Source organism: Castor canadensis, chromosome 6 (genome assembly GCF_047511655.1).
Source record: "Castor canadensis chromosome 6, mCasCan1.hap1v2, whole genome shotgun sequence".
Lineage (NCBI taxonomy): Eukaryota > Metazoa > Chordata > Mammalia > Rodentia > Castoridae > Castor > Castor canadensis.
The window spans coordinates 39,965,062-39,992,289 of NC_133391.1; the positions used below are offsets into that span (position 1 = coordinate 39,965,062).

The 27,228-nt window shown below is 44.3% G+C and overlaps 1 protein-coding gene across 2 annotated transcripts in view; it reads right to left on the minus strand.

Annotated features, from left to right (window-relative positions):
* The window catches only part of Prmt8 (protein arginine methyltransferase 8), a 140,926-nt gene that overhangs the window by 112,742 nt on the left and 956 nt on the right, over positions 1-27,228 (minus strand). The window contains exons 2-3 of one of the 2 annotated variants that reach the window (XM_074076260.1): positions 13,623-13,731; positions 8,439-8,567 (exon numbers count right to left, since the gene is read on the minus strand). The gene's annotated coding sequence lies outside the window, so the exon portion shown is untranslated. The remainder of the gene's footprint in view (positions 1-8,438; positions 8,568-13,622; positions 13,732-27,228) is intronic. The other variant, XM_074076262.1, reaches the window with a different exon arrangement.

The window sequence follows — 27,228 nt, forward strand, 5'->3', positions numbered from 1 at the left end:
ACTAAGTGGAATAGTCATAATAGTGACTCATTTGGAGGGCATTCGTTCAAAGGGCGTTGAGATTTTGGCTCACATCGCATCATCCATTGCCTGCTTTGATATCCTGTTTTGTCAATGTAATCTCACTTTCTTTCACCCCAATAGATTTACTCCCTGTGGTCTTCTGCTACTTAAAAAAAAAAAAAAAAAACACCTCTCATGTATTTGGGTTTTTTTCCCACCTTGGCTACTTCTCTGAATTGAACAAAATTTAATCACTCTTCTTTAATCACTTGAGAAGGTAGATTTCCTTCTACAGTTCCCTTCTGGTTCCTGAGTTTCACTTGCATAATTCATTCCAAACTTGAGCCTTACAAATTGGACCTTAACCCCACATCAACGAGATGCTTCTGCTAAGGTCAGTGCAGCCCAGCAGCCAAACCCAGCCCCATCAGCAACAGGAATTAACACAGGGAGGCTCTCCTGCTACGGTAGCCAGCCTGCCCTTCCTCTGCACAGACTGTTAATTCTACTTAAGGAAGCTGCTCACCTTGATAGGCAAAAACATTGGCTCATTCTTCTTGAGCCAAATGCTGCTCATTCTCCCCATCTGGGCTATGCCCCTACTGGTGTGGTTACCTCTGATGTCCATATCAGGTTAAAACACAACTGCCAAACACTAACTTACTAACCCCCAGTGTGTTGGGAGTAAGTGTTACTGGCAGATGCTTCAAATAACTGCCCCTCTATTGGGTCCAGTGTCCCTGGAGAGAATACTTTTAGACACCTTCAGGAAAGGCCACACAGGGGACTTGGGAGAATCGATCCTTGGAGTTACAATTCCCAAGGTAGTTGTTAATACAAGACAAAAAAATTTATCTCCGATCTAACTGAATAAATGACAGTTTCAACTTTGTTAGCCAGAGTTGGCTACTTGTGGATAATCACACAGCCCTTAATTTCTCATTAGGTTCTCAAAGAAGAAATTTATGTTACAGCAAACACTTGCTGTTCCCATGTCAATATTACAGGGCATGTATGTGCCTGGCTCCCCCACCCAAAGCAGACCCAGATGGTTTCTGAGAAATGCTTTATTCTCTTGAGTTTATAATCCAGCTTCCCTTGGCTTTGAGGGACTAATCCCTTTGCTAATAATGGCCTGTGTTGCAATTAGTTGATAGGAGCTGTTCAGAGTCTTTAATGCTACTGTGTAGACTCTGTCAAGCCAGAGAAGTCAACAACTCACTCTACAACAAAAGAGCAGCAAGGGATTGACCCTAGAGCCCCAGCACACCCTATGTTCTCTGGACACCCTCCTGATCTTCAGCAGCAAAATTTACCAGTGGTCAAGAGCTGGGTGCCAAAAACCAATGTCCCACAGTTTGTCTTTGTCTCTGTTGTCTTTGGCTGGAAGGCATTGATTTTTTTATTTTCTATTTTTTTAGAAAAAAAAGCAAAGCGAGGCTCAGGGAGGTCACGTGACTTGCCCTAGTTCACAGCAAGGCTGGGACTTGAACTCAGACCATAGCTCTGGTCAGAGTTCTGAGCAAAAGGTCATTTCGTAGTGTTGTTTCAGTATCAGTGGAAGGAAAGACAAACTTGGGAGCCACCAGACCTACTGTTCCAGACCTACCAGCAGTCTCGCTCAGGTCCATAAGCCCACAGAATGCCAGACAGCTTGAGGCGACTTTACACCCCATCAGTCTAACCTCTCAGTTTACAGATAAGAAAGACGCAGGCCCAGAGAAGAAAAGTGACTTGTTCAAGGTCACACAGCAAATTAGTGGCAATATCCAGACTTTGACCCAGATTGCCAAAACAAGATGCACACCAGCTTCTGCTCCTCCCCAATGGCAGGGGCGTTCTCTGCATGTTTCTAGAGTATTGGAGTCGTTTCTGCCTCACTGTCCTTCTTTTTAGGAAGGACCATCTCTGCACAGGCATGGTTAGTGTGTGTCCCTTTCAGCGTTGTGGGATTTCTCTTAGCGTTTGAGTTAAAAGTGTCTCTGTCTCTTAAGTGCCTGAGCCTATTTCTCAGTCACAGAGATGAATTGCAAAATAAAACTCTTTTGTGTACAAGTGCATGGTGGCCCATGCTGAATAGGGTGAGGGCAGGAAGCAGCAAATATATTAGCAGGAGAGCTAGCAAAAACTTCCATTCACTTTTAAACACTCTCGAGGCAGCCTTAAAACTACCTGTGGGATTTCGGGATCTATTAAAAGCCAGACAATCAGTTACTCCCTATGTCTTCAAACTCAAGTCGCAGACCCTTAACCCATCATTAAAGCTACCTGTGATCTGGTCTAATGCTTCCTCTAGTAGAATTGCCCACTGTTTCCTTTGTAGGCACTCAATTGACATCCAGAAGGTCAGATTTCCTAGAAATAACCATTTCTCCCTCACCCCCCAAACCTGTTATCTCTCTCTTGACAAATCACTACTCTACCCAAATGCGGACACCAGGGGTTTTTTCTCTCCTTTAAGGCAGAGCAAGACATCTTCGGTTTATTTTTGTTATCCCCACCTAGCAGAGAGCTCAGTCCACGATAGCACTGAATAAATAGCAAGTAAATGAGTGTTTGCTTGGAAAGATTGCATTTACCCTCCCCCTACTCAATGCCTGGGAAGAACCAACTACTACAGAAGAGAGAATAGGTAACGCCACGGAGAGCTCACCAACCCAACATAGACGCTCAAATGAGACACGAGCTGAAGAAAGCATGGCACCACTCTTTAGGGGGGACGTGTGCGTATGTTCCCTTAAAGAAACATACTGAAGAATAAAAAATATATCATATTAGGGGTTGAAGACAGGGTTATCAGCTTTGTGGTTTGTGTGTACTTTGTAACCAGAATTTGTGACTTGGAAAACAACGACAAAAAAAAAAATCTCTTTACCTGGGTAATTTTGCTCCCTTCCTTTATTTGTTGTGAATAGGCAAGATGCAGTTGGCATCTTTCCTGTACTAATACTGTTTGTTCCGTGTTCCTGGACAAAAATAACTTGGCACTCGTGTTGCTCTCAAAGGTTGTGAAAGGTCATTCCCCCTCCCCCTTAGACAATCTACTCATGTGTATCCAAGATCCGAATAGCCCCATACCTAACCTATTAAGAGTAAAGCAGTAGGTAGAAGCTCTAGTTATGTTCAACACGAGGCAACATCAGTGTCCAGTAACCTGGAGAATCCTAAAGATGGACGAACTCATGCATGCGATCGCTCTAGGCAAGAATGTTGAGTCAACCATCCAAGGTTTGTATGAAGACCATCTCCACTGTAAGGTGATTGTAAACTCTTTACAGGTCTTCTTCCTGGTTATTCTACCTCTTAAGCAGTAAAGAGTCCTGTGAGACAGGAGTAAATCTTTCCAGAGCACAGCTGAAAAGGCTAAATGGTTTGTCCTAGAGCACACAGCTTAGCAGGGCTAAGAGGAAATTTAAATCCAGTACTCCCTCCCCACCGCCATACTGCCATGAACCTGCACTAGAATTTTATGGAAGCCCAATCTCTTGGGGTTATGGAGAAAAAGCAACTATAACCTTCCTTGATATTTTAATCTACCTAACGATCTTCAGGCCAGAGAAAACTTCCACAGTCCAAGACAGGTGCATAAGCCTGCCTGTGTGTGCCATGAATTGGCCGTCAGTCACCTGCCGAATGCCAGCAACAATAAATTCTTCATTGTCTTTGCCATCACTCTCCCCTTCAAGGCCTGTTAAGATCTGAGCTCATCAAATCCTGAATCCAAAGACTGTTCTCTTAATTTCACTCTTTCTACACACATTTTCCTGAATTTACACTCCAAAAGGGAGTGATTCCTAAAGTTGTGTGGAATCCTCTCCATCTGCCGGCAGCTACACTACAAGGTCTCTGAGGAAAGGACTAGCCAGATCTGTCTAATAAATATATTTGACTTGACACAGTTACTACTACTTTCAACTGGAAGTCACAGAGTTTTTCAATGTTGGTTGCAGTGGGGGGCTTCCAACTCTTTCCCAGAACCTTCATTTCCCTACACACCCTCTCTTTGGCTTCCGACTGCTTCCTCCAGCAACTCTTCATAGGACCAATCCACTTGAGGCAAATGAAGTGATTCCTGAGAGGAATGAATTAACGACCCCATCTTCTTCTCTAATGCTTGGACTCCACCATATGAAGGACTTCCTACTGCAAGAAAGTAGGGAGCGGTTTGTGAAGACAGAGGAGCTCCTGTCTGGTGAGCGCTCAAGGGTTCTGTCCAATGAGCTCAGGACACCAGCCGTTGGCGGCTTCCGTTAATTCCGTTGGGACAGGCAAATGGCAAGCAGCAGTTAGAGCTGAGGATGCTGGGAAGAATTTTTAAGTGAGCACTTGGCCCTTCCATCCTGACCTAACCTAAGTGCCCAAGGAAATGGAAATACCAGGGAGAAGGGATGTTCACAAATAATGCCAAAGCCTCTTGTTAGTCTTTGGCTTCCATATCCTTCCCCCAAACTTTAGCCCAAGTGCCGAGCAGCCCAGCTAATCCAGCTCCTGCCCATTCTTCCATGGTAGAGGTTCTTGTTGGTAGAGCATTAGCTGAGAAGTGGGGAAGATAATAGGCTGTAAAATTGGCCCTAGATAAGCTATGAAACACTGTGGGAGTTAGTGGGAGCTCTCTGGCTCTGAACTATCCTTGGATTAGTGACCACATTTCCCTACTGGCTGGAAAATTAAAAAAGGTGCCAAGGAAATGCTTGTTAGATGGACAAGTAAACAGTGACATGCAGTTTTCATCTGAGCCCGAAAGCTTCCTTCACCAGCACCAAAGCCCCAGCATCCCTAGGCCACACTTGCTGGGACAGTTCCAGTCTCTCCGTCCCAGTAAAAAGTGAGCATATTGACACTATCCTGACCAGTACAGGGAATGCCCTTTCTCCCTCCTTGCTTCTCTTCCGCTTGGTGGCCCAAATCCCATCAAGGTCTGCCATCCAAGCAGCAGTATATTAGTGGCACTCTTTGCTATGGCTATTTAGAAAGTTCCTGAGAACCTGGCCTTCTCCCCCGACACTGTTGCCCCAGGAACATGGTGGTAGCAAGTGGCAAGCGTAGGCTTTGAAACCAGAAAGCCCCAAGTTTGAATTCCTGAATCCTATTACTAGCCATGAGACTTTGGGCAAATTACTTAACCTCTCTAAACCTCAATTTCCTCTATCTGTAAAATGGGGATGATATTGGGTAAAGTACCAAGCACAATCTCAGTACTCAATAAACCTTTATACCCCATCCCCCATTCTCTTCCTCCTCATAACTCCCAACTGCATCACTGCCTATGAACCAACCGGAAGGTAAAGTGATCCCCAAAACTGAGGAGTGTTGCACAGCCCAGAAGTTATTTACAAGTCTTAAGAGCAAACACCACAACTCAACGGGGTCTTTTGATAGGCACAAGTAGGAGCTGGTGATGTCCATAAGCTCATGTGAGTTCCTAGGAATGGCAGGGAGGTGTCTTCATAGAGTAACTCTTCTTGATCCCCTAAAAGAAAAGTTTTTTTTTGCTCCCAGTGTATCTCAAAAGGAATCTAGATTGCAGAGGGTTTATTGTCCAATGCAGGATGTCACTAGAGAGGTAGTGTATAACCCACTAAATATCTTGGGCCTGTGAACCAGGGTCCAGGGTAAGCCACTTTCTTGGTGTCATAGTCCCTTCATGGGTCCAAAGGACACTGAAGAACCTTCAAATTTTAAGACTTCAAATTTAAATGATTCTATGACTATGATGGTCAGAGAAGGACCATAGAAAAATAAAATTCCAAAGCTTAACCTCCTGGAAGGACAATTAAAACATTTTCGTTTGAAGTTAACTATGAAGTGGTATAGTTTGATGACAGTGTAATAGCATGAGTAGGTCAGAGGGCCTGGGAGAAGGATCCTCTCAAACTTACTCTCAGTGTCCACTGTGGCAGCAGAAAAGCTCCCATTCCTTCCTCACCCTAGTTCTGAAGATACCTCTACCATGAGAAAGGCCACTGGGCCCCTGTGCTGCACCTCACTAGCTTCACAAGTTGGAAGGAGGTAGGAGGAAGACCTCAATGTCATCTAGCACTGCTGCAGACAAAGCCAAGTTCCTCCTTCCTCTCCTCTCTTCTTTTTCAATGCTTTCCTGTACTTCTACTCCCAAACTGTCCCCTGGCTAGGTGTTAGGGGTCAGCCTCACTTAATCTACAAAAGTCTTCCTATTACTGGTACTTAAAAATTACTTTTGCTAAAAAGCTCTGACTTCTCCCATGGGCCTCCATTTTGCATCTATCTCCTTTGTTCTGAGTCATTCTCTCCTGCAATCACCTTGAATTCTCAGAACAAAAGGACTAATGGACAAACATCTTGAGACAAGACCCCCCAGGCAGCAATGACTTAAGTCACAAGGGTGCCTAATTAATCCTGAGATAATTGATCAGCCAGAAAACACAATTCGACCAAGTCTGTTTAATTATGAATACCTCTTATCCTTTGTCCCACTTCTTCTTCTTCTTTTTAAACCAAAAGCTCAGTACCCCAAAGATGGGTTAAAAGGTTCACATTCCCTCTTTTCCTAGTAGGGTTAAGTAAATATCCTCTCTGCCTGGCCTTCATTTCACTACTCATCTCTCACTGACATATAAGAGATGGCTGGACCTGACATGTTGGAACCCCCCAGAGTCAGACTAACTTTTCTCACAAATTTTTCCAAACTGTTTGCATAAATTTATAGGTAGGTAAGATTCAAGAGGCCATGATTCCAATTCCATAAGAGAAAAACACAGTGACTACACTTTCCCTCAAAGGAGGCTATGTGTGAGAAAACCACACAACAACGCCATGGCAGTCTGGGGACAGGCAGGCTCATTGTGTTAGTATGTGGTGGCTTCCTTCACCTTCCAGAAAACCCCAGCTTCTTCAATATTGCTTCAACTCATGCTTAACAGGTAGGGAAAAAAGCTACTCTAGCCATGGGGGAGACTGAGGATGTGAGAAGGGTACCCTGCTCATGTCTTTCAGTTCAATCAAATCCAGTCCAACCCAAGAGGATCATAGGAGAGCAGTAGCAAGGCAACCTAGAGTTCTCCCTGCTGTAGGAGAGCAGTAGCAAGGCAACCTAGAGTTCTGCCCTCCTAACAGTCCATGCATGGCAACTTTACCCAACCTTTGATATTTCTAGTTAGCCCAACCAGGCTCTGATTTCTAAAGTAAGGCTAACTCCACAACAGTTTGGGGAAGGAAGGTATCTAGCTTACAAATGGGAGTTGGAACAATTTCTCTGCCATCAGCTCTCAGGCCACATTAACAAATAAATTACTCTGCCCTTTCATTCAGTCTATAAATGAATAATTTAATAGAAGAAAAAAAAGCCCAATCAGAAAAGCAAATGGATGAGTACCAACCAAATAGGGCTAATCACTTTTGAAGAGAGATCCTCTGGGTAACATGGCAAAGAAAGCAGGGTTTCACTTTTCCCCCAGGAAGCTTGGGAAACCTCCCCTGGTGTATAGCCAGGAAGAGGTCAGTAACAACAGCACCTGGAAAGGGAGCAGCCATCCCTTGACTCGAGAAGGGGATCAGTAAAGGGAGACCCACTGCCTGGGAAAAACCACAAGGAACACCCAAGCAGCCTACAGCAGACCTTGAGTTTGCCAAACAAGGGGAAATTCCCATTTCATTCAGAAAGGTCAGGGTGATTCCCTGAGCTGAATGCAAATGCAATATAGTGCAGAAAAGAGGAAATCTTGTCTGAATTTCTGATTGGCTCGAAAGACAACTTATAAAGGCTTTCTTGGGACTGGTTTTGCATCACAGAAGCACAAGCACAGAGCTCAGGAAGACCCTTTGGGTAGCCTGGCATATGTGCTGAGGTAAAATTTGTCTTTGAGATTCATTCCCTTTAAGGGCTAGGAGCCCAGCAGTTCCACACGTGGTGCCTGACTTGGTGCCTACTGTGATGGTTGGAGAAGCATCTCTCCTGGCCAAGTAGATGAGATAACCACACAAAAGCAGTTGGATAGCTCTGTTCAGAGGTAGCTATATAGTTTCTAAACAGGAAAACTGAGGGACACAGCCCCAAGTTCCAATAGGTTGAAGGATATACTATTAAAATGATGCCAAGTAGGGGGAAAAGACAAAGTAGAAAGTGCTAACCAAATTACAATGGTGGCTAAATCTAGGTGGTGAGACTGCAGGTGATTTTTATTTTCTTCTTTTCTGTATTGGTTTTCTGTATTATTCTTTTGCACTGATAAATGTTTTCCAAGTTTTCAGCTACATGTGGTTTTGAAATCATATATATTTAAAAAATTTTTTTGATGCAGCAAGGATGAGCTCAAGGTTAAGGTCATTATAGAGTCAAGGGTGTGCCTAGCAAAGTCACAACACTTGTCCCAGTTACAGAAGTTGAGAATTCAGAACTTGTGAGGAAGTCTGGAAGTCCCAGGCTAGCCAGAGCCCAGGGCTCCATCAAAGTCACTTACCTCTGTCTCTCTTCTCCCATGGCTCTGGGAGCACCATGAGTCTCAGACTGCGCTCTGAGATACCACGCTGTACTAGCAAAGCTCGCTCAGACACTGGTGAATCAAGCACACCAAGTAGCATTTTATCTTCTGCAAACAAAAAAGAAAAAAATGAGGAAGGGGGACTCTTTTGTTTTCTAACACAATCACAATCCTACAGGAACTCTATTTCTTGGCATTTGTACTGCCATAGTTGGCAAGGCCAGTGTGGCCAACTCCCCACTTTATACTGCCAGGACCTCAGCCACACATGTGGGACATGAATTAAGAGAGACCATGGCTTCTGTTCTATTATTCACCTACTTTCCCTGATAGAGGATTTCAATTCTTTCTATCTAATAATAAACTTTTTCGATTCTGGGGGACATTCTGGGTTGTTGTCAGCCCTTCTTGGCTGGTCCTTGCTGCTACCTCTCCTTTTGGTCACAGCAACCCCACTCTGTAAACTTTTCTTCATGGTCATCTCCCCTACCATCCACTCACATTCCTCCACTTTTTCTTCCCACTCCCCTGGGTTGATTGAGAAGGATGGGTCACCCCAATCATTTCGCAAGGGAAAGACTGTGTGAGTTGGGAAATGACTGGGCTGTACCATAGATCACTCAGGATGCTAAAGTTATGTTTGTGTGTCCCAATCTTGCATCTGGTAAAGGAGTTTTGCAAGTGGCTTAGAGTTCCTTGAAATTCTCTAGAAAGCAGTGTAGGTGGTGAATTTGTAAGTGATCTGTAGCATTCATTAAATTCTCAAAAAGGTCTGCAATCCTCAAAACTGCCCAGAACATTTTATCAAGTGGCTTTGTCCCCCTAAATTAAGCACCATCACCCCAGCAGAAATTGTACTTGGGGTTATGGAGAAGAGTGAGGCCAGAGAAAGGGTGGTAGAAGGAAGATTGCTCTGGCACATTAGCATACTGATGTGTAGCCATAGGGGAATGTGGCTCAAGGAAGGAAAGAAAGTCACACTGAGTGCCCAGCTCCTGGGCAGGCTTTGGGCTAAACAGTTAATGTAGATTTCCTTGCTTGGGTCTTACAGTTCCCCTGGGTGGTAGTCCTTATTATCCTCATCTTACAGATGAGAAAGCAGGCTCAGAGAAGTTAAGGAGCTTCCCCATGCCCTGTAGCTCGCAAGAGACAGCCCTGGACTTAGAACTAGGACCATGGGTCCCAGAGGTTCGTGATCTCTCATGACATTAGGCAGCATTCTCTATAGCAGTGACACAGTCGCCTATCCTCCTGGAGATTCAGGTTCTCCTATTTTCAAAGTAGAAATGCTCTCTGCCCTCTGTCCTCATTTGTCAAAGGGTAATTATGAGAGGGTAGGAGGACCTAGGCTATATCCACTTTAGCAGGCTCAACTCTACCTTCCCTCCCCAAAAGCAAAATGCTGCAGGGAGGGAGGCTGGGCTTCAAGGTCATTGGCCAGCCAGCAATATCCTCATTACAGAGCCGGAGACCAAGCTATGTCACTACCTCCTCTGTATAAACTGCGGTGGTGGGTGGGACATGTGAGAAGTGAGTGCCAAGTGCCTCCATTATAAGGTGGGATGAAGGAACGCAAAGTTGGCCTCACCGAACAGCCATGTGGACATGCATCAAAGCCTCCTCTCTCACACCTAAGTGAACGGCAATTTCTTTGTTCAGAATGGCAAGGACAAAGGGGCTGAATCGATTCACTTTAGGGAAGCTGAGTGGGCTCCTGCAGGCAAGTGCTGAACTAACCCTGAAAAGTGTTCTCACCAGGCTAGAAGACACCCTCCCTACTTCCATCCTCTACTCTTAGCCTGCCAGCCACAAGGGCAAGTTCATAAATCCTAATACTTCAGTGAGAGACCAGGATCAACTCACTCCCTTTGAACATCCTTATTTAAACCTTTAAACTTCCCTATTAAGAAGTATCAACCACATCACTCTCCTCACTGCCCATCCTTTGCTGGCCTCCACCCACTTCCCTCTCCCATGCTAAATGGCGAGTGATTTCCTTTATGGTTGGTTTCCCTTCCTTTCCAGCCCCTCCACCCCCTCCTCTAAAGTGCTTTCACAAATGTGGATTTTCATTACTGTTGGTGATTCATTTTCAATCAAACTTTAAATATTCCTCTTTGAAATGAGTAATGCTAACTTTGATGGGAGCCATGCAGGGACAGCCTCCCCTCTATCTGGTTCCCACTGCCTCTTGCCTCTCCCCATATAAGGTTTTCCGGGGGGCTGGAAAGGAGCCTGGGAAGGGGAGGATGCTTGGGGCAGGTGCCGGGTCCAGGAATCTCTCAGCGTATTTAGCTGGAAGCAGTTCAGCACAGGTAGGTTGTGAATGACCTTGATGGTGCTTTCTGTCACCGCATTTGAGGAGTCCGGGGCACTAACAACTTAGGGGGAATGTCCCTTTCTACACACAGGCAGAGAAGTGTGCATAACCACAGCTAGGAATTTGGTGAACAGTCGGAAAGAAGTTCAGATGAATGCATGTGGCCAGGGCCGATGACTCACTAGGGAGTTTTGGCTGGAGCCACTTTCACCTGTGCCTCTGAGTAAATTTTTCCAAAAACCACAGTTACCTCTGTTTATCCTCCAATCAGAAGATGGCAGTTACAGGGGTTCCTTAGACACCGGTCTCCATGCTTTGTACCCTGTGACACCGCCACCCTGGCAAGGGCTGCATGAGGGCTGCCAACGGCCACTGTGAGGCTATGCAGCACAGCAGCCCTCACAGTGGTTTTGCTCTTGCTAAGCACCCTACCTAGGGGCCCAATCACATCCTCCCTCCTTAGGGACCTGGAAGAAGAAACTCAACAAAACAGAAGCCAAGAGACTCAGTGAGGGCAGGCAGGAAGGGAGCCATAAGAAGTTACAGAGACCCTGGGCTGGGGGCAGAGATGGAGAGCCAGGTCATGGTTGGAGTTGGTGTGTGCTCACTGGAGCCCCATGATAAGTTCTCTACAAGGCTGAGAGCTGGATTATTGCCTGGGTTTCCTTGTTTCCTTTACATATCCTTACCATAAGCCCCCGTCACCTGAGTGACTTGAGTGTATCACTGCTTCTTGATATCTGAAAGAGGTCTGTACATCTGCTGTGAGGAGTACATGATGCAACAGATGTGGGGCTCCAACAGATGTGGGGCTCCAACGACAACACGTCACAAGAGGCCAGAATTGCATTCAATTGCTGATATAAAGCAGAAACCAAAATGATAGAGGGCTAAGAAACAGGCTAGATGGACTACAGTACAAGGGTGCCAACCACTGGGCCACACAGGACACAAACCACAAGGGGACAAAGCCCTCACACCCAGCTGGAGGTCAAGGGCTCAACTTGTGGACTCATCTGAATAAAACATGGAGTCCACTTCATGAGCTAGTTGGGACTCAGCCTCTCTAACCACAGAAGGGTGAACTGAGACATGAGCTCATCTCCTAAAGATGTCCCTTGACCCTGGGCTCACCAATTCTTGACCCAGACACATCATTTCCAAGCCCACTGCAAGGTTGCATACTGAATGTAGCGTCTGCATTTTCCCCAGTGGAAAGCAAAGCCTCAGAGGTTAGAAACATGTCCTAACCTTTTCAGAGCCCCAGAAGCAGTCACCTTCAAAGGACCCACTTGAACTTGGCAATGACTGGCCTAGAAGTCTGTATTTCCAACAAACTCTTAGTCGCCTATTCTAATACCCAGCTGGCTTTTGCAAACTGTTGCCCTTCGGGATCTGCCACTGGACTCAACAAGTGACCACTGCCGCCTGAGGTGTAGAGTCCTAGCAGTAATCTTTGATCATGGGAGGCCTATGAAAAGAGGGATGGAACTAGAGGAAAGTGGGCTGCAATGCAAGGGAAGGAACCCTGGTTCCCCCTTTATCCTTTGAGCAGCTCCCATGTCTCCTGATGACCTCTAAAATCAGAGGGTTGGTCCTCCATGAGAGTCTCTGTTGGTTTATACCATCCCCTCTCTAGGACACTGTGTCCCCTGTGCAGTGCCTTCTTCGTCAATACTCATTTCATTCCACTTGAAGTGACCCCATCCAAGGGTTTGCATTTTTCTCTAGTATGCAGGTTGGAATCTCTGGACAAGCAGGTATATCTTCTTTTCTTCCAAGGGCCAAACTGCCTTTCTCCCTCCCGGTCTATGAGGCTTGGGTTCCCCCTTAAGAGACACAGGTTCCTCGGGTCTTTAGACATTTCCACAGCCTCCAGGGGAGTCAGAGAGATCAGGTCTGTAGTTTTAACTCTCCTCTGCCTCCAGTACTCTCCAAGAGTAAACAAATGTGCAATCCAGGTCTTCGCCAGCCTGGAAGACCTGCCCCCAGGAAGCCTGACCGAGTGAGACAGAAGTCCTAGGACAGTCAATCCTGCTCCTGGACCTGGGGACTGTGCCACACCAAGAAGGAAGAGCTGACATAGGACTGTCTGGGAAACAAAGTGCTTCAGGACACATGGCTTCCCCTGCACCTTACGGTCCTAAGACCCTTAGTTACCAGTGAACAGATCAGAGCTCTGGAAGTGACCAGAAAAGGCCACCTAACACAGCCTCTGTCCCTGGACAGGTGACCCCCAAGCCAGGGCAGTTTCTGAGGAGACCACCCAGGACGTTTAACTCTTGGATCTATGTGGTAAGGCAAATGTAAGAAAACATGGCTAGAAAAAGAATTTGCAAGCTCCCTTTCAGACTTCTAAAATGTCAAGTGTTCTCAAAGTATGGGCAGGCAATTGTCTGTTCATGATCTTTGGTCATGAAAGGAAAAGGCCCCCATTTTCTCAGCTCTGCCACCTGAAAGCCACTCGGGGCCTGACACTTGGTTCCCAAATAAAATTGCAGGTCATGGGAAGAGGTTTTCATCTTCGCTGTCATTAATAATTTTGACTTGGAGCTGGGCCTGTGATCCTACCCACTACAGAGACAGTTCAAGGTCAGCCTGGGCAAAATCTGTTAATCAATAAAAGCTGGTCATCCCAGCTACACAGGAAGCTTAAATAGGAAGATAGTGACCCAGGTGGGCCTGGACATAAATGTGAGCCCCTATTCGAAAAATACCTAAAGCAAAAAGGGCTGGATGCATGGCTCAATTAGTAGAGTGCTTGCCCAGCAAGAGCGAGGCCCCAAGTTCAAACCTCGGTACCACGAGAAAAAGTTTTTTTTTACTTGGTGTCTGCTACTTACTTATGTGAAGAAGCCACATCCAGCTTCTCTGCTGTCTTGACTGCCAGACAGTGAAAAACGGTCAGTTTTCTTTTGAAACACCACAAAGTACAATGGGCCAAAGTTACACCTGGGGATAAAGGAAATTAGCAACACTAAGACAACTCAGCAAAGGCAGTCCCCATGGATAATGTTCTAGAAGCTTCCTTTAATTAAAGCGAGCCAACACACAGGTGGAAAGTGGACTCCCAGCGGGGGGGGGGGGTGGGGGGGGGTGGTCATGATAGGTAGAGATATGACCCAATCAAGTGGAAAAACCCCATAGTCCTCTTGGCAAAGAAACTCTACAAGAGGCCTAAGTGTGGGGGAGCCAAGGCAGAACAGTGCATGCCTATTAGCAAGTTAGAATAATTGTAGGTCAGCCAGCTTGAAAAAATAGGCAGCCTCCAAAGGTTGGCTGGGCAAAAACAAACAGTAAGTAAACATGTCACCAGTAATTAAACATTGTTCACCAGGACCATAGCAAGGACCGTTTTGCACATGGACGTGTGCTAGACACCACACACACAGTACAGGCAGATAACAGGGCAAGGACTGAGACTCAGAGGACTTGGGTTCTAGGACTGGTTCTCGAAGCACCACGAGCAATGAGACTTTGGGAATGACTTCCTCTCTCTGGGTTAAGGAGGCTCTCTCTCTACAAGTGGAAGGGACTATGCTTAGATGACCTTAAAGTTCCCTTCCATCCGGAATTTTGAATCCTTGACTATTTATCTCCCTGGCAATTACATAAATAGAGCTTCAGTGGTCCCATGTCTAACTCTTTCAGTAGGTTTAGTTCATTATAAAGTAAAACAGCTGAGAGTGGACCAGCAATTGTGTTCTGTGCACCCCGGGGTTCCAAAAGCCTTGAGGGGGGGGTAAGCAAGATCAAAACTATTTTCATAATAAAACAAAGGTGTTCTGGCTTTTGCCACTGTGTTGACACTCGCACTGATGTCGCAGAAGGAATGCAGTTAGATGGAACCACTTTGCCTTAGCACAAATGGAGGCAGAACCTGAACAAGGGGTGATTGTATTCTTCAGAGCCGGGTGCTTGCCGATGGCAGAGGTTAGCTGCATTTGTGAATATCCTCCATGAAGCAGTAAGATTTTTATTTTATTAAATCCCCACTCTTAACTACATTTTTTTTTGCAAGATTCTTTGTGAAAATAAAAGAAATACACTTGTAACTTGGGCTCCATGTCAAAGAACAGTGGTTAATCCTGAGAAAAAGCACTACTCGATTGTTTGAGCTGCAAGCCACTTTTCACAGGAATGGTAGGACTTTTACTTAAAAAAGAACAATGTCTGGTTTCTGATTCCACAGACTTTGGTATTTAGCAGTCATTTTCTCAAAAGTAAATGTGCCGGTCCCTTCAAGAAAGACAATTGATAGTTTTTTGTTTTGCTTTGTTTTGTTTTGTTTTGTTTGCCAGTGATAAAATCCTTGTCTTCAATAAGAAATTAGAATTTGGGAAGCTTGTATCCACTCTTTGACCTTGATAGCTTCCAAGTACTTACAAACTTTTCTAATAAGATTAACAAATGTCATTTCTTTTATATTGGACACTGAGTGGTGCCAACACTTAAAAGACCTACATCATTATTTTCTAAATGTTACAAAACCTCACAGGAGGTAAAAGATCCATTCAAAGGCTAAGATCAGCCAATTTACCTGAACATCACAGAGTGGGGACAGTTTACTGATGTGAATTTTAGAGTCCACATGGCAAGGGGCCTTTAAGAAACCACCTCTTGCCAAGTTTGGATGCAGTATCAAAGAAGAATAGCTAAAATTGTCTTTAAAAGCTATCTTTCTTTTCAACTACGTATCTGCATAAAGCTGCAATTTCACTCTATGCTTCGATCAAAATAACAGATTGCAGCCAGGTGTGGTGGCTCATTCCTGTAATCCTAGCTACTCTGGAGGTGGAGATCAAGAGGATCACGGTTCTCAAAACCCTATCTCAATCAATAAAAGCTGATATGGTGGTGCATGCCTGTAATCCCAGCTAAGAGGGAAGCATAAATAGGAGGATCACAGTCCAGGCTGTCCTGGGGAATAAATTTGAGACCCTACTTAAAAAAATGTGAAACCTTATTCGAAAAAATATGTAAACCAAAAAGGGCTGGAGACGTAGCTCAAGTGATAGCAAGTGCAAGGCCCTGAGTTCAAACCCCAGTACCACCAAAAAAAAAAAATAATAATAATAACATTGCAACAGACTGGACTCAGAAGCAGATGTAAAAATCCAGATGTCTTGTATTGATTGAGACTTGAAGATTTTCAAAATAATGAAGCAGAGGTTCCCATCTGCATGGATTTTCCTCCCCTCCCCCTACCCAGGGGACATTGGCAATGTTTTGGTTGTTTGTAACTGGTAGGAGGGAGGGGTATTACTAACAGCCAGTGGATAGAGGTCAGGGAGGGTAGCGAGCATCTGCAATGTACCAGGGAACTTCCTATAGCAAAGAAGTTTCTAGAAAGTCCAAAACTTCAATAACACTGAGGTTGAAAAACCCTGATACAAAACAATGCCACTCTTCTCACTAAATTTTTTGTTTCGAAAATATTTATGCATGCATGCAAATGGGATTATTATCTTTAAATAAGTTTCTTTTTAATTTTGCCTTGTAAATTTATAATAACTATCAATGGGTATAACCCACATAAACAAAAGCTCTTTGGTGTCCACAATAATTTTTTAACATTACAAGGATTTCAAGAATTCGTGAGGTAGACGATAAATTTCATGTACTGAGCAGCCCTACACATCAGTCACTATAATGGTGAGCACTGCCCCTGAAAAAATACCCAAGGGCAAGCAGTTTCTTCTCCCTGAAGGGTGAAGGGTGGCACAGGAGCAAAAGACGGCAGTCTAAGCATTTTTCAGGGACCAGGGTCCCATGCTCACTACCGAGAATGCAACCACAACTAAAGTTCATTTGCTTTTCCCAAAAAGCTTACTGTCTAGAAGGGAAGAGAGACACTGTTGACATTTTCATGAAAATGGGGCAGGAAGAAGGGAGATACATGTATGGGAAATATGAGCTTAGTAAGGAGGAGCCTTAAGACTAGGGTTGGGGATGGGAGTAGAGAGGATAAGAAAGACTTCCTGGAGGAAGTGACACCTGAGCTGAGTCTTGAAGGATGAGTAGGAATTTGGTCACTGAGTGGGAGAGGCACTGTGGGCAATGGCTGTGTTCCCAAAAGGGCCCAGAAGTATAAAATCACATGGTGTATTGGGAGATCAAAACACAGAGGGTGTGGAGGGAACAAAAACAGACTAGATATGCCTTCCCAACAAAATAGATGTAATGCTCCCAGTAAACCCAAGATTTATTTTTTTAAATCAAGAAATGACATCTCTGATGCATGGGATATCTATTCTGTTTTTAGAAGTGAATAGGCTGGTTCATAATTTAGATATGCTAATACAAATTACCTATTTGGAAACAAGACCAATTCTCTTATTCCGATGCTGAGTAAGCACTCCTACCTTCCCTTCCCCTGTGAAGCCATTCCCCATCTTCAAGCTAGCTCTTTCTCTGCTGACCAGCGCTGCTCCGAAATGGTAGTAGCAACTGAATAGGTCCTTTAGGGCCAGAGGAGAGAAAGCCACCTCCTTAAGATCATTAGCATGCCAGAAATGGGATATGCCTGCTAGTCCATGTCACCTCAGGTGACATTGTACTTTCCAAAGGATTAGTCAAATGGGGAATATTATTTACGTAAAATAAGAGGGAGAAGAGAAAGTAGCAGTTCTCTGATCATCATAATCAACACCACTGACAGCCTTCATAAAGGTTGAACAGATCCCAAAGATACCATGGCATTTACCCAGAGCCCCTTGGGAGAGCCTGCCCTTTCTGACAGGTATTGGTAAGTGGCAGAAGCAACCTGTCTGACACACAGCTGGGGCTTTGCTTCCAGGAGAAAGCTGGTGACTTCTTGAATTCAATTCCAGAGCTCACAGGACCTCTCAGCAGGCCTGTGCAGGTTGGCACACGGTAACCAGGAGTGTCCCACCTGGGCAGCACAGCAAGAGCGAGACTTGCAGTGGACAGGCTAGCGAGCCAGGAGGCGGGAAAGAGAGCAGCTAACGGCCATCTTCAGGTCAAGGTGATGCTATAGACAGAGGAGAAGCAGGCCTGGAAGCTTGTGGAGCTGAGATGTCCCTAGCAGACTGAAAATGTGAAACTGAGTAGCCCCATGGTAGGCAAGGGGCTGACCATCCTGTTCTTACAAGCTAAAATAAAGGGCTCAGGACCAGGCAACCTAACATAGAGGATTTTACTCTTTGGGACCTGGGCCTACACCCCTTTTGCCAACAATGCATGAACAAAGAGTTCATGCCCATCTGTAGGCCAAGGCACAGGAGGGCAGAAGGTACCAGAGAGGTGAGGTAGCCAGGGAGTGGGTCACACACCTCCACGAGGGTCTTGGTTTTCCCTTTCCATAATATCCAGAATGTGGAAGGGTCCTGACCGGGCTGGCTTTGTAAGCAGTAATAACAATGAGAGCGTGGGAGACAAGGCAGTCATAACTCTGGATTTTACTATTCGCCCTCTTGATGGAATTAAAAGTGGAGTGGAAGTCCCAGTACATAAAGGCTCTCTCTAGCCCACAATTCCAAATAATCTTTTCATGCTTCACTCAGAATCTCCCCTTCTTAACAATTATTTCAATCCTCAGCTCCTCAGAGCATAGGTTTCCCTCCCGCAACCTCATCTGGCCTTCCCCAGAGAAAAGCAGATGTGCCTCAACCGGTGGTGCTCCACTTGGCCATGGCTTTGGTTACCCGTTTCCTCTTCCAGTTCCTGGCATGAAGACAGAGCCCTTAGAGCCCCCAAAGGCCTTTTCCCCGGGGCTTATTCAGAGGCCCTTCACACTGGCAAATCCAGTGGGAATTCTCTCATGTTCCAGGCCTAGAGATCTGTCCAGCCTCTCTGTAAATGTTATTTGGGCTACCTGCAATGACCTTGGTGCCTTTCCCCTCCCCTCACATGTATTTGATCTCTAGGTTTTCCCTCTGACTAAGACTTCCATTCAGCATTTGCTGATCACAACATACATCCTAGTAGGAACTGACAATATGACTGGCAATTTTGGTTTTATAAAAAAGACTAGAAGTGGGTGACTTTGGACAGAAGCTACTTGCCTCCCTAGGATTTTACCCTAAAAAAACCAGTTTCAGAGCTGCTGAGGACATTACCCAAGACCATTACCTGGGCCAAGTGTCCTTCCCATGTCACTCACCGTTCTTAGTGGTCTACAGGGCAAAACAGAGCAGAAAGCAAGACGGTATACTTAGAGGGCCAGGAGGGTCTTGCAGTTGGGATAGGAGTGCTCACTGAGCATCTGGGAATAGGATGTTCCTTGATCCAAAGCAGGTGAAGTAAAGATTCATAGCACATCTGATAAGAAAGGAAATTAACTCAAATCCTTGTGTGAGCTCTTGGCAAAGAGGAACTGTAATAATGAGCTCTCATTGCTGGGTGTTTGTACACATGTACACGGAAATGCATGAAAACTCATGGATCTCTTCATACATAAGAGAGTGAGGCAGGGACGGGGAGGTATAGGATTGGAGGTATAGGTTGGATTGGATCCAAAGAAATGACGGATGTCTAAGTTGAAGACAGACAATTAAGTGAAATTCATTGTCTTGTGGCAGACACTCACTGCAAGGGGGCGGCAGGGGGTTGGGGGGGGCTAATGCAAGTCTCCAAGACAGGAGCAAATTTGGGGAACAAACACAAAGACAATTGTGGCTGAAACCTGTGGGGGTGCAGCAGTGGGGGGTGCCACACTGTCTTCCAAGAAGAGGAGTCCAGAGCTTACTACAAACCGGGTGGACATCCAGAGAAGGCTTTAAGAAGGACGGGGTGCAGAGCTGTTTACATTTAGAAAGAGGGAACAGAGAGGGGGAAAGAGCAGAAATGCAAAGACCCTCTAAGAGGCTGCTGCTATAGTCCAGGCAAGAAATGAGATGATTTGGGCCAGGGTGGAAGTAGTGGAGAGGGAGGGGATGGTATCAGTTTTGGAATTGTTTCAGAGGCGATCTTAACAAGACCATTTGATGGATTGGATGTGGGTTAGACAGGAGAAAGGAATCCAGGATGGATCCCTTGGAGACTTTTAGGAGATGGTCAGACCATCTCATTAGATGGCAGAGAGAAGCAAAACAAATTTGGGGATGGGCAAAGAACGCTGTTTGGGGCATGGTGAATGTGGGTGTGAGTGCTTATAGGATGAGAAGCTACCACAGGGCCATTACACCTCCCAGGAGCTGTGGTTTTCTCCCTGGGGTTTTAAGCACACCTGGCAAAACCATCAGCAGAGTTCACAGGACCGTGTGAACTCAAGGTCGATAAGCATGACTTTGTCCAGTTACTCACTCACTCATTTATTCCACAAACACACCCACACATGTCCCAGGAGGTGGGTCTACACTGCCCTCCACCTGCAGAGAACTTTAGATCCAGAATCTGTCACTTTACTTTGTAAAAATCATCTTCCATAGTAGCTACAATCACAGAGATGTAAAAATAAGAAGCAAGCATGGCCTCCCATCCCCCAGTACAGGAAATTCACTCAAAGATGGCCCAGCCCCAGCCTCCCACCACCGCCAAGCCCAGCCCTGACACCTCCACCAAGTTAGCCCATCCCAGGAAACCAGGCAACCATGGCAGGAGGAGCTGGGTTATTCACTTGGGGAGGGGGAGGTGAGAGGTAACATTAAACGGGATTAGTGACAGGTCAGGATGGGGGCCAAGTTGTGATCAGGGGCTCAGGCCAGAGCTGCCACCACCCTGGCTTCCCTTTCTCCCCCACCAACCCACACAGAGCTCTGGAAGGCAGGCTCTGAGAAGTTGCCTTCCCGTAAGCTTTTAGTTTTACAGTCTTTCTCGTTTTCAACTTTGTGTTTCTGCCTCCTCTGTTTAAAAGAAAAAATAGTCATCCAATAATCAGTTCTTCAGCTGTTTCATCCAACCTTTAGAATCTCCAAGTTCTAAAACATTTGTTCCAGGATTATTTCCCAAAACAATGCTCTGCTTTCCTTCTGATTCATTTTTGGGTGGTTTTTTTTTTTTTTCATTGTTTCTGTGGTTTTTGTTTGCTTTTCCATTTTTTAACTGGGTACCAGTTTGCTTCCACATGTCAATTTTTGTTTCAACTATTAAATGCTATGAGTCCTCCTTAAATAACAGCAGAAGAGAATAGCTGTCTTCTACAGATTTGGGTAGAGAGGGCTTTCTACCCAAATAGAAAGAGTTGTCTTGGTGATTCTCCAATCCTAAATTGAGTCTGGGGGAGGTTTGGGATTTTCACAATTACTGTTTCTACTTTCATTTTTACTGTTTCTTTCTAAATTTAGTGAAATGTGATTGGACAAAAATGGTCTCCATTAGAGAATTTTATTCCTCAAGTGGTCTTTATAGTAGCCCAAGGGTAAATTTCAAGGAATAGTACATAGTCACCCAGTATCAAACATTTGTTAAATATTTTTGGTTTTACCACATGGATAGTCTACATTCATGAGAGTTTTAAACGTTCCTAGTGGAACCAGAGTATTAAGTGTGACTGTTTGGGTATGTCTCTCCCTTACTCATTCAATCATCCACAGACAAGAAGGAACCCTGAACACTGCTCTGTGCCAGGCACTTCACCAGACCATGGGGAGATAGGTGATAAAGCCCACTGAACACAGGAGATATATGCCTGTCCCATGGGCAGCAAGAGTCCAGACTTTCCTGGGAGAGGGAACAGCAAATACAGAGGACAAGGAGATTGGCTCCTCTGGGCAGAATCGAGGGTCCCTGAGCTCTTTACTTCTGTCTCCCCCTCTCTCCAGGCCCTAGCTGCCTAGAGGTGGTGGGCCTGGAAGAAGTCGTGCTACAATCCATATAGCCATTGAGATCCAGCTGGTCCTGGTGGCCACAGGGTCCTGGAGCCCTAGAGAGTATCTTCATCCTGCTGTGACTCAGTGCTGTTGGTGACCCAGGACCTGCAGAGTTTCGTGGAAAAAGTGTAACACCTGGCCATGAGACCCAGTCTTAATCCCCTAGCTGACACCAGTGAGAGAGGGTAGAATGGGCTGTGATACTCCTTGCTGTTAGCAGTTACCTAGACGGGTTTTAGAAAGGATTTTTCTGTAGGTGAAATAATTTATGTACAGAGAGAGGAGCATGCCATTAGCAACTTGGCCCCAACCAGCTATCCTCAAGATGTACCTGTGATGAAAAAAGATGAGAACCCAGAAATACCCATGATCATATTTGTAATGAGAGCAATATGGTAGAATTTGCATCATCAAAAAAAAAACCACCTTAGAATTACATCAATTCAAATATCAAGCTTTTGATACATCAATTCAAACACCCCTTTTATTTTCATGTTTTAGTGACTGTCAGAGCTGAAAACGAACTCACAAGGTCACAGTGGGCACCCCACAGAATCTTGTTAACAAGAGGAAGCTGACCTATGGTTTTAAAGCCTGGAGCGTTGGGCTGTTTTAAGTCTACTTCTTGTCTGATCTGATCCAATTACATCTCCATTCATAATGCTACTGACAAAGAGATTATTCCAGGCCCAGGACAAGGGTTGATTCTGCCTTTTTTTTTTTTTCTTTTTGCTGTTTTCTTGTCCTTGTGTAATTACTATGATTTTTAACCCACCCATTTTTCTGCAGGAATCTTTTAAGTCACTCATCCATCTCATGAATGTCAATTTGGTCCCATGGGGCCTGGGCAAATTGCAGAGTGTCGTGATGTGCTGAAAGGAGGCCATTGTCAACACTCGTGCACAATGAACCTCCCCCTAAGTCACATACATGCAAGACATAGGGCTCCAGTAACTGTGCAGATAGATTGAAAGATAAGATTATCAACAGTGGTCTACTATCTTCATCTTACACCTCACTGGTTTGTGTGACCACTTCCATGTGTGGACTGACGCACAGAGAGCTCGCAACTTGCTCCGTGTCACATAATTAGACTTTTACAGACAAGACAAGAGCCCCCCTGGACCAAATGCCCAAGGTTCTCTTCCCAACTTCCATGGTGCCTGAGCATCCTGCTCCATAACAATGAGCCCCATGTTTGGCCCTGTTTGAGGCCTCTGAAGAATAGAAACAATAACTGCTCCAAAATGAAGCCATCACTTTTCACACATTGGAGCAATTGCACAGCCAAGAAAGAATTTACCTCTCAGCAAAGGCAATGTAGAAGGCACTATTTTTCAGTGACTATCAAGTTAAGGTTGCATCTCATCAAGTCATCTCCATCTCAGTTCTCATGTGAACCACTCTGAGTCAAATGGTAACAATGGTTTCTGTCACTGGAGGCTATAACATTGAATTAGTGACTATTGAAAAGTACAAGTTATAACAGCAGCTGCTGAAAATGAACACTGTGACTATGAGCCAATAATGGAACCTCACGCTGATGAGTCAGTCAGAGAAGACACCTGGATGTAAGCTGAGAAAGGGTGAGTCTAAGGCTTTAGGGAAATAAGGAATTTATTAGAAGTCACCTTCATTTGGTTTATTTTTAACGGATCACAGAATAGTAGATAATAAAGCCAAGTGTGTCAGTGACATATCTCAAGGTTCCATAAGGTGTCACAAGACCAATGAGACCAGCTGTACCCCAGGGAGACAGGAAGGAGAAGTGGTCACTTGCAATAGTGTTCACTAGACATTTGGATTTTATAGAAAATTGCAATCCTAAAAATTTGGAACTCACCTATGTTCACCTCTGTTTTAATCTGTCCAAATATGCACCAAAAAACAAGTGGGCAAAGAGAAACAATAAATTTAAGACTTACTAAGGGTAGAGCGAAAGCAAATGATGCAAATTTGAGCTATGGTGTAGAATGGATTTGGATTTCATTGCTTTTATTATCTAAATTCTGAAAAGAACACAAAAACATAAAATGTAAACTGCACATGAAAAAAGCATACAGAGTATGCAAAATGAAGTGATGTGTATGACATTTTGTGAATATTTTCCCTGGGAGGGTTAATGTTTTTAAAATCTAAAATATCTTACAGATCAATATAGAAAACATTAACATCCACTGGAAATATGGGCAGACTTCTTGAGCCAGAAAAAAAAAAAGTCACTAGAATTAATTTTAAAGTATCATTGAAAATTAAATGCCTCCATTTGTAAAAAGAAACCAGCAAAAATTTTTAAAAGGACTTTTAATGCCAGAAAAGTAATTTCTGGCTCTAAAAGGGTAAGAGAGAGCCTCATAATTGAATATGCTCAGCTTTCTGAAGACTCAACACTCTCTTATTTTTCTCATTTCACCATCAACCAGCGACTGAAACTAGCCTGTGGACCACTATTGGGATCCATGATCTAGAAAATTCTGAGCACATAGATGAGCCTTTGCAAATTGATGGGGCCTAATCTGTGCACACACACATACAGGGGTGGCTGGGACAGGAAAGTAGGCCACTGAAGGTGCTTTTTTTTTCTGATGGCCCTACAGCCAGCTGAGACAGACAGTACAGACTTTGGCAGGAATGAGGCTTTGCCCCCAGATCCTGTGGGGAAGATGCTCTATGAAGCTGCCATGGCTGGACCCCTAAGGGTGGGCCACTTGCCCACCCCTCCAAGGAGGAGACTTCACCTTAATCTGCATGTACAGGAAACTGGATGGACTGACCTGCACTTCTGCAGTGACTTCCTCCTGAGAGCCCCAGACCCTGCAGAGTCCTGCCCTTAAAGAAGTGCAGCTGCAAGAACTCCAGCGACACAAAGGAGGACTTCTGAACCTTAAGCCAGCTCTGTCTGGGCACTGTCTTGACACTTCCACCTCCACCCCTCAGCCACCACTTTGCAGCAGCAGACATTGACATTAGAAGGTCCCTTTAGAAAACTGCCAAACACATTTTATGAAGTCAGTATTACACTTATCCCAAAACCAGGCAAAGACACCTCCAAAAAGAACTATAGGCCAATCTCCTTAATGAACATTGATGCAAAAATCCTCAATAAAATAATGGCAAACCGAATTCAGCAACACATCAAAAAGATTATTCACCACGACCAAGTAGGCTTCATCCCAGGGATGCAGGGGTGGTTCAACATACGAAAATCAATAAACCTAATAAACCACATTAACAGAAGCAAAGACAAAAACCACTTGATCATCTCAATAGATGCAGAAAAAGCCTTTGATAAGATCCAACATCATTTCATGATAAAAGCTCTAAGAAAACTAGGAATAGAAGGAAAGTACCTCAACATTATAAAAGCTATATATGACAAACCTACAGCCAGCATTATACTTAACGGAGAAAAACTGAAACCATTCCCTCTAAAGTCAGGAACCAGACAAGGATGCCCACTATCTCCACTCCTATTCAACATAGTACTGGAATTCCTAGCCAGAGCAATTAGGCAAGAAGAAGGAATAAAAGGAATACAAATAGGTAAAGAAACTGTCAAAATATCCCTATTTGCAGACGACATGATCCTATACCTTAAAGACCCAAAAAACTCTACTCAGAAGCTTCTAGACATCATCAATAGCTACAGCAAGGTAGCAGGATATAAAATCAACATAGAAAAATCATTAGCATTTCTATACACTAACAATGAGCAAACGGAAAAAGAATGCATGAAAACAACTCCATTTACAATAGCCTCAAACAAAATCAAATACCTAGGTGTAAACCTAACAAAAGATGTGAAAGACCTCTACAAGGAAAACTATACACTTCTGAAGAAAGAGATTGAGGAAGACTATAGAAAGTGGAGAGATCTCCCATGCTCATGGATTGGTAGAATCAACATAGTAAAAATGTCGATACTCCCAAAAGTAATCTACATGTTTAATGCAATTCCCATCAAAATTCCAATGACATTCATTAAAGAGATTGAAAAATCTACTGTTAAATTTATATGGAAACACAAGAGGCCACGAATAGCCAAGGCAATACTCAGTCAAAAGAACAATGCAGGAGGTATCACAATACCTGACTTCAAACTATATTACAAAGCAATAACAATAAAAACAGCATGGTACTGGCACAAAAACAGACATGAAGACCAGTGGAACAGAATAGAGGACCCAGATATGAAGCCACACAACTATAAGCAACTTATCTTTGACAAAGGAGCTAAAAATATACGATGGAGAAATAGCAGCCTCTTCAACAAAAACTGCTGGGAAAACTGGTTAGCAGTCTGCAAAAAATTGAAACTAGATCCATGTATATCACCCTATACCAAGATTAACTCAAAATGGATCAAGGATCTTAATATCTGACCCCAAACTCTAAAGTTGATACAGGAAAGAGTAGGAAATACTCTGGAGTTAGTAGGTATAGGTAAGAACTTTCTCAATGAAACCCCAGCAGCACAGCAACCAAGAGATAGCATAGATAAATGGGACCTCATAAAACTAAAAAGCTTCTGTTCATCAAAAGAAATGGTCTCTAAACTGAAGAGAACACCCACAGAGTGGGAGAAAATATTTGCCAACTATACATCAGACAAAGGACTGATAACCAGAATATACAGGGAACTTAAAAAGCTAAATTCTCCCAAAACTAATGAACCTATAAAGAAATGGGCACGTGAACTAAACAGAACTTTCTCAAAAGAAGAAATTCAAATGGCCAGAAAGCACATGAAAAAATGCTCACCATCTCTAGCAATAAAGGAAATGCAAATTAAAACCACGCTAAGATTCCACCTCACCCCTGTTAGAACAGCCATCATCAGCAACACCACCAACAACAGGTGTTGGCGAGGATGCGGGGAAAAAGGAATCCTCTTACACTGTTGGTGGGGATGTAAACTAGTACAACCACTCTGGAAAAAAATTTGGAGGCTACTTAAAAAGCTAGACATCGATCTACCATTTGATCCAGCAATACCACTCTTGGGGATATACCCAAAAGACTGTGACACAGGTTACTCCAGAGGCACCTGCACATCCATGTTTATTGCGGCACTATTCACAATAGCCAAGTTATGGAAACAGCCAAGATGCCCCAGCACTGACGAATGGATTAAGAAAATGTGGTATCTATACACAATGGAATTCTATGCAGCCATGAAGAAGAACGAAATGTTATCATTCGCTGGTAAATGGATGGAATTGGAGAACATCATTCTGAGTGAGGTTAGCCTGGCCCAAAAGACCAAAAATCATATGTTCTCCCTCATATGTGGACATTAGATCAAGGGCAAACACAACAAGGGGATTGGACTATGAGCACATGATAAAAGCGAGAGCACACAAGGGAGGGGTGAGGATAGGTAAGACACCTAAAAAACTAGCTAGCATTTGTTGCCCTTAACGCAGAGAAACTAAAGCAGATACCTTAAAAGCAACTGAGGCCAATAGGAAAAGGGGAACAGGTACTAGAGAAGAGGTTAGATCAAAAAGAATTAACCTAGAAGGTAACACCCACGCACAGGAAATCAATGTGAGTCAATGCCCTGTATAGCTATCCTTATCTCAACCAGCAAAGACCCTTGTTCCTTCCTATTATTGCTTATACTCTCTCTACAACAAAATTAGAAATAAGGACAAAATAGTTTCTGCTGGGTATT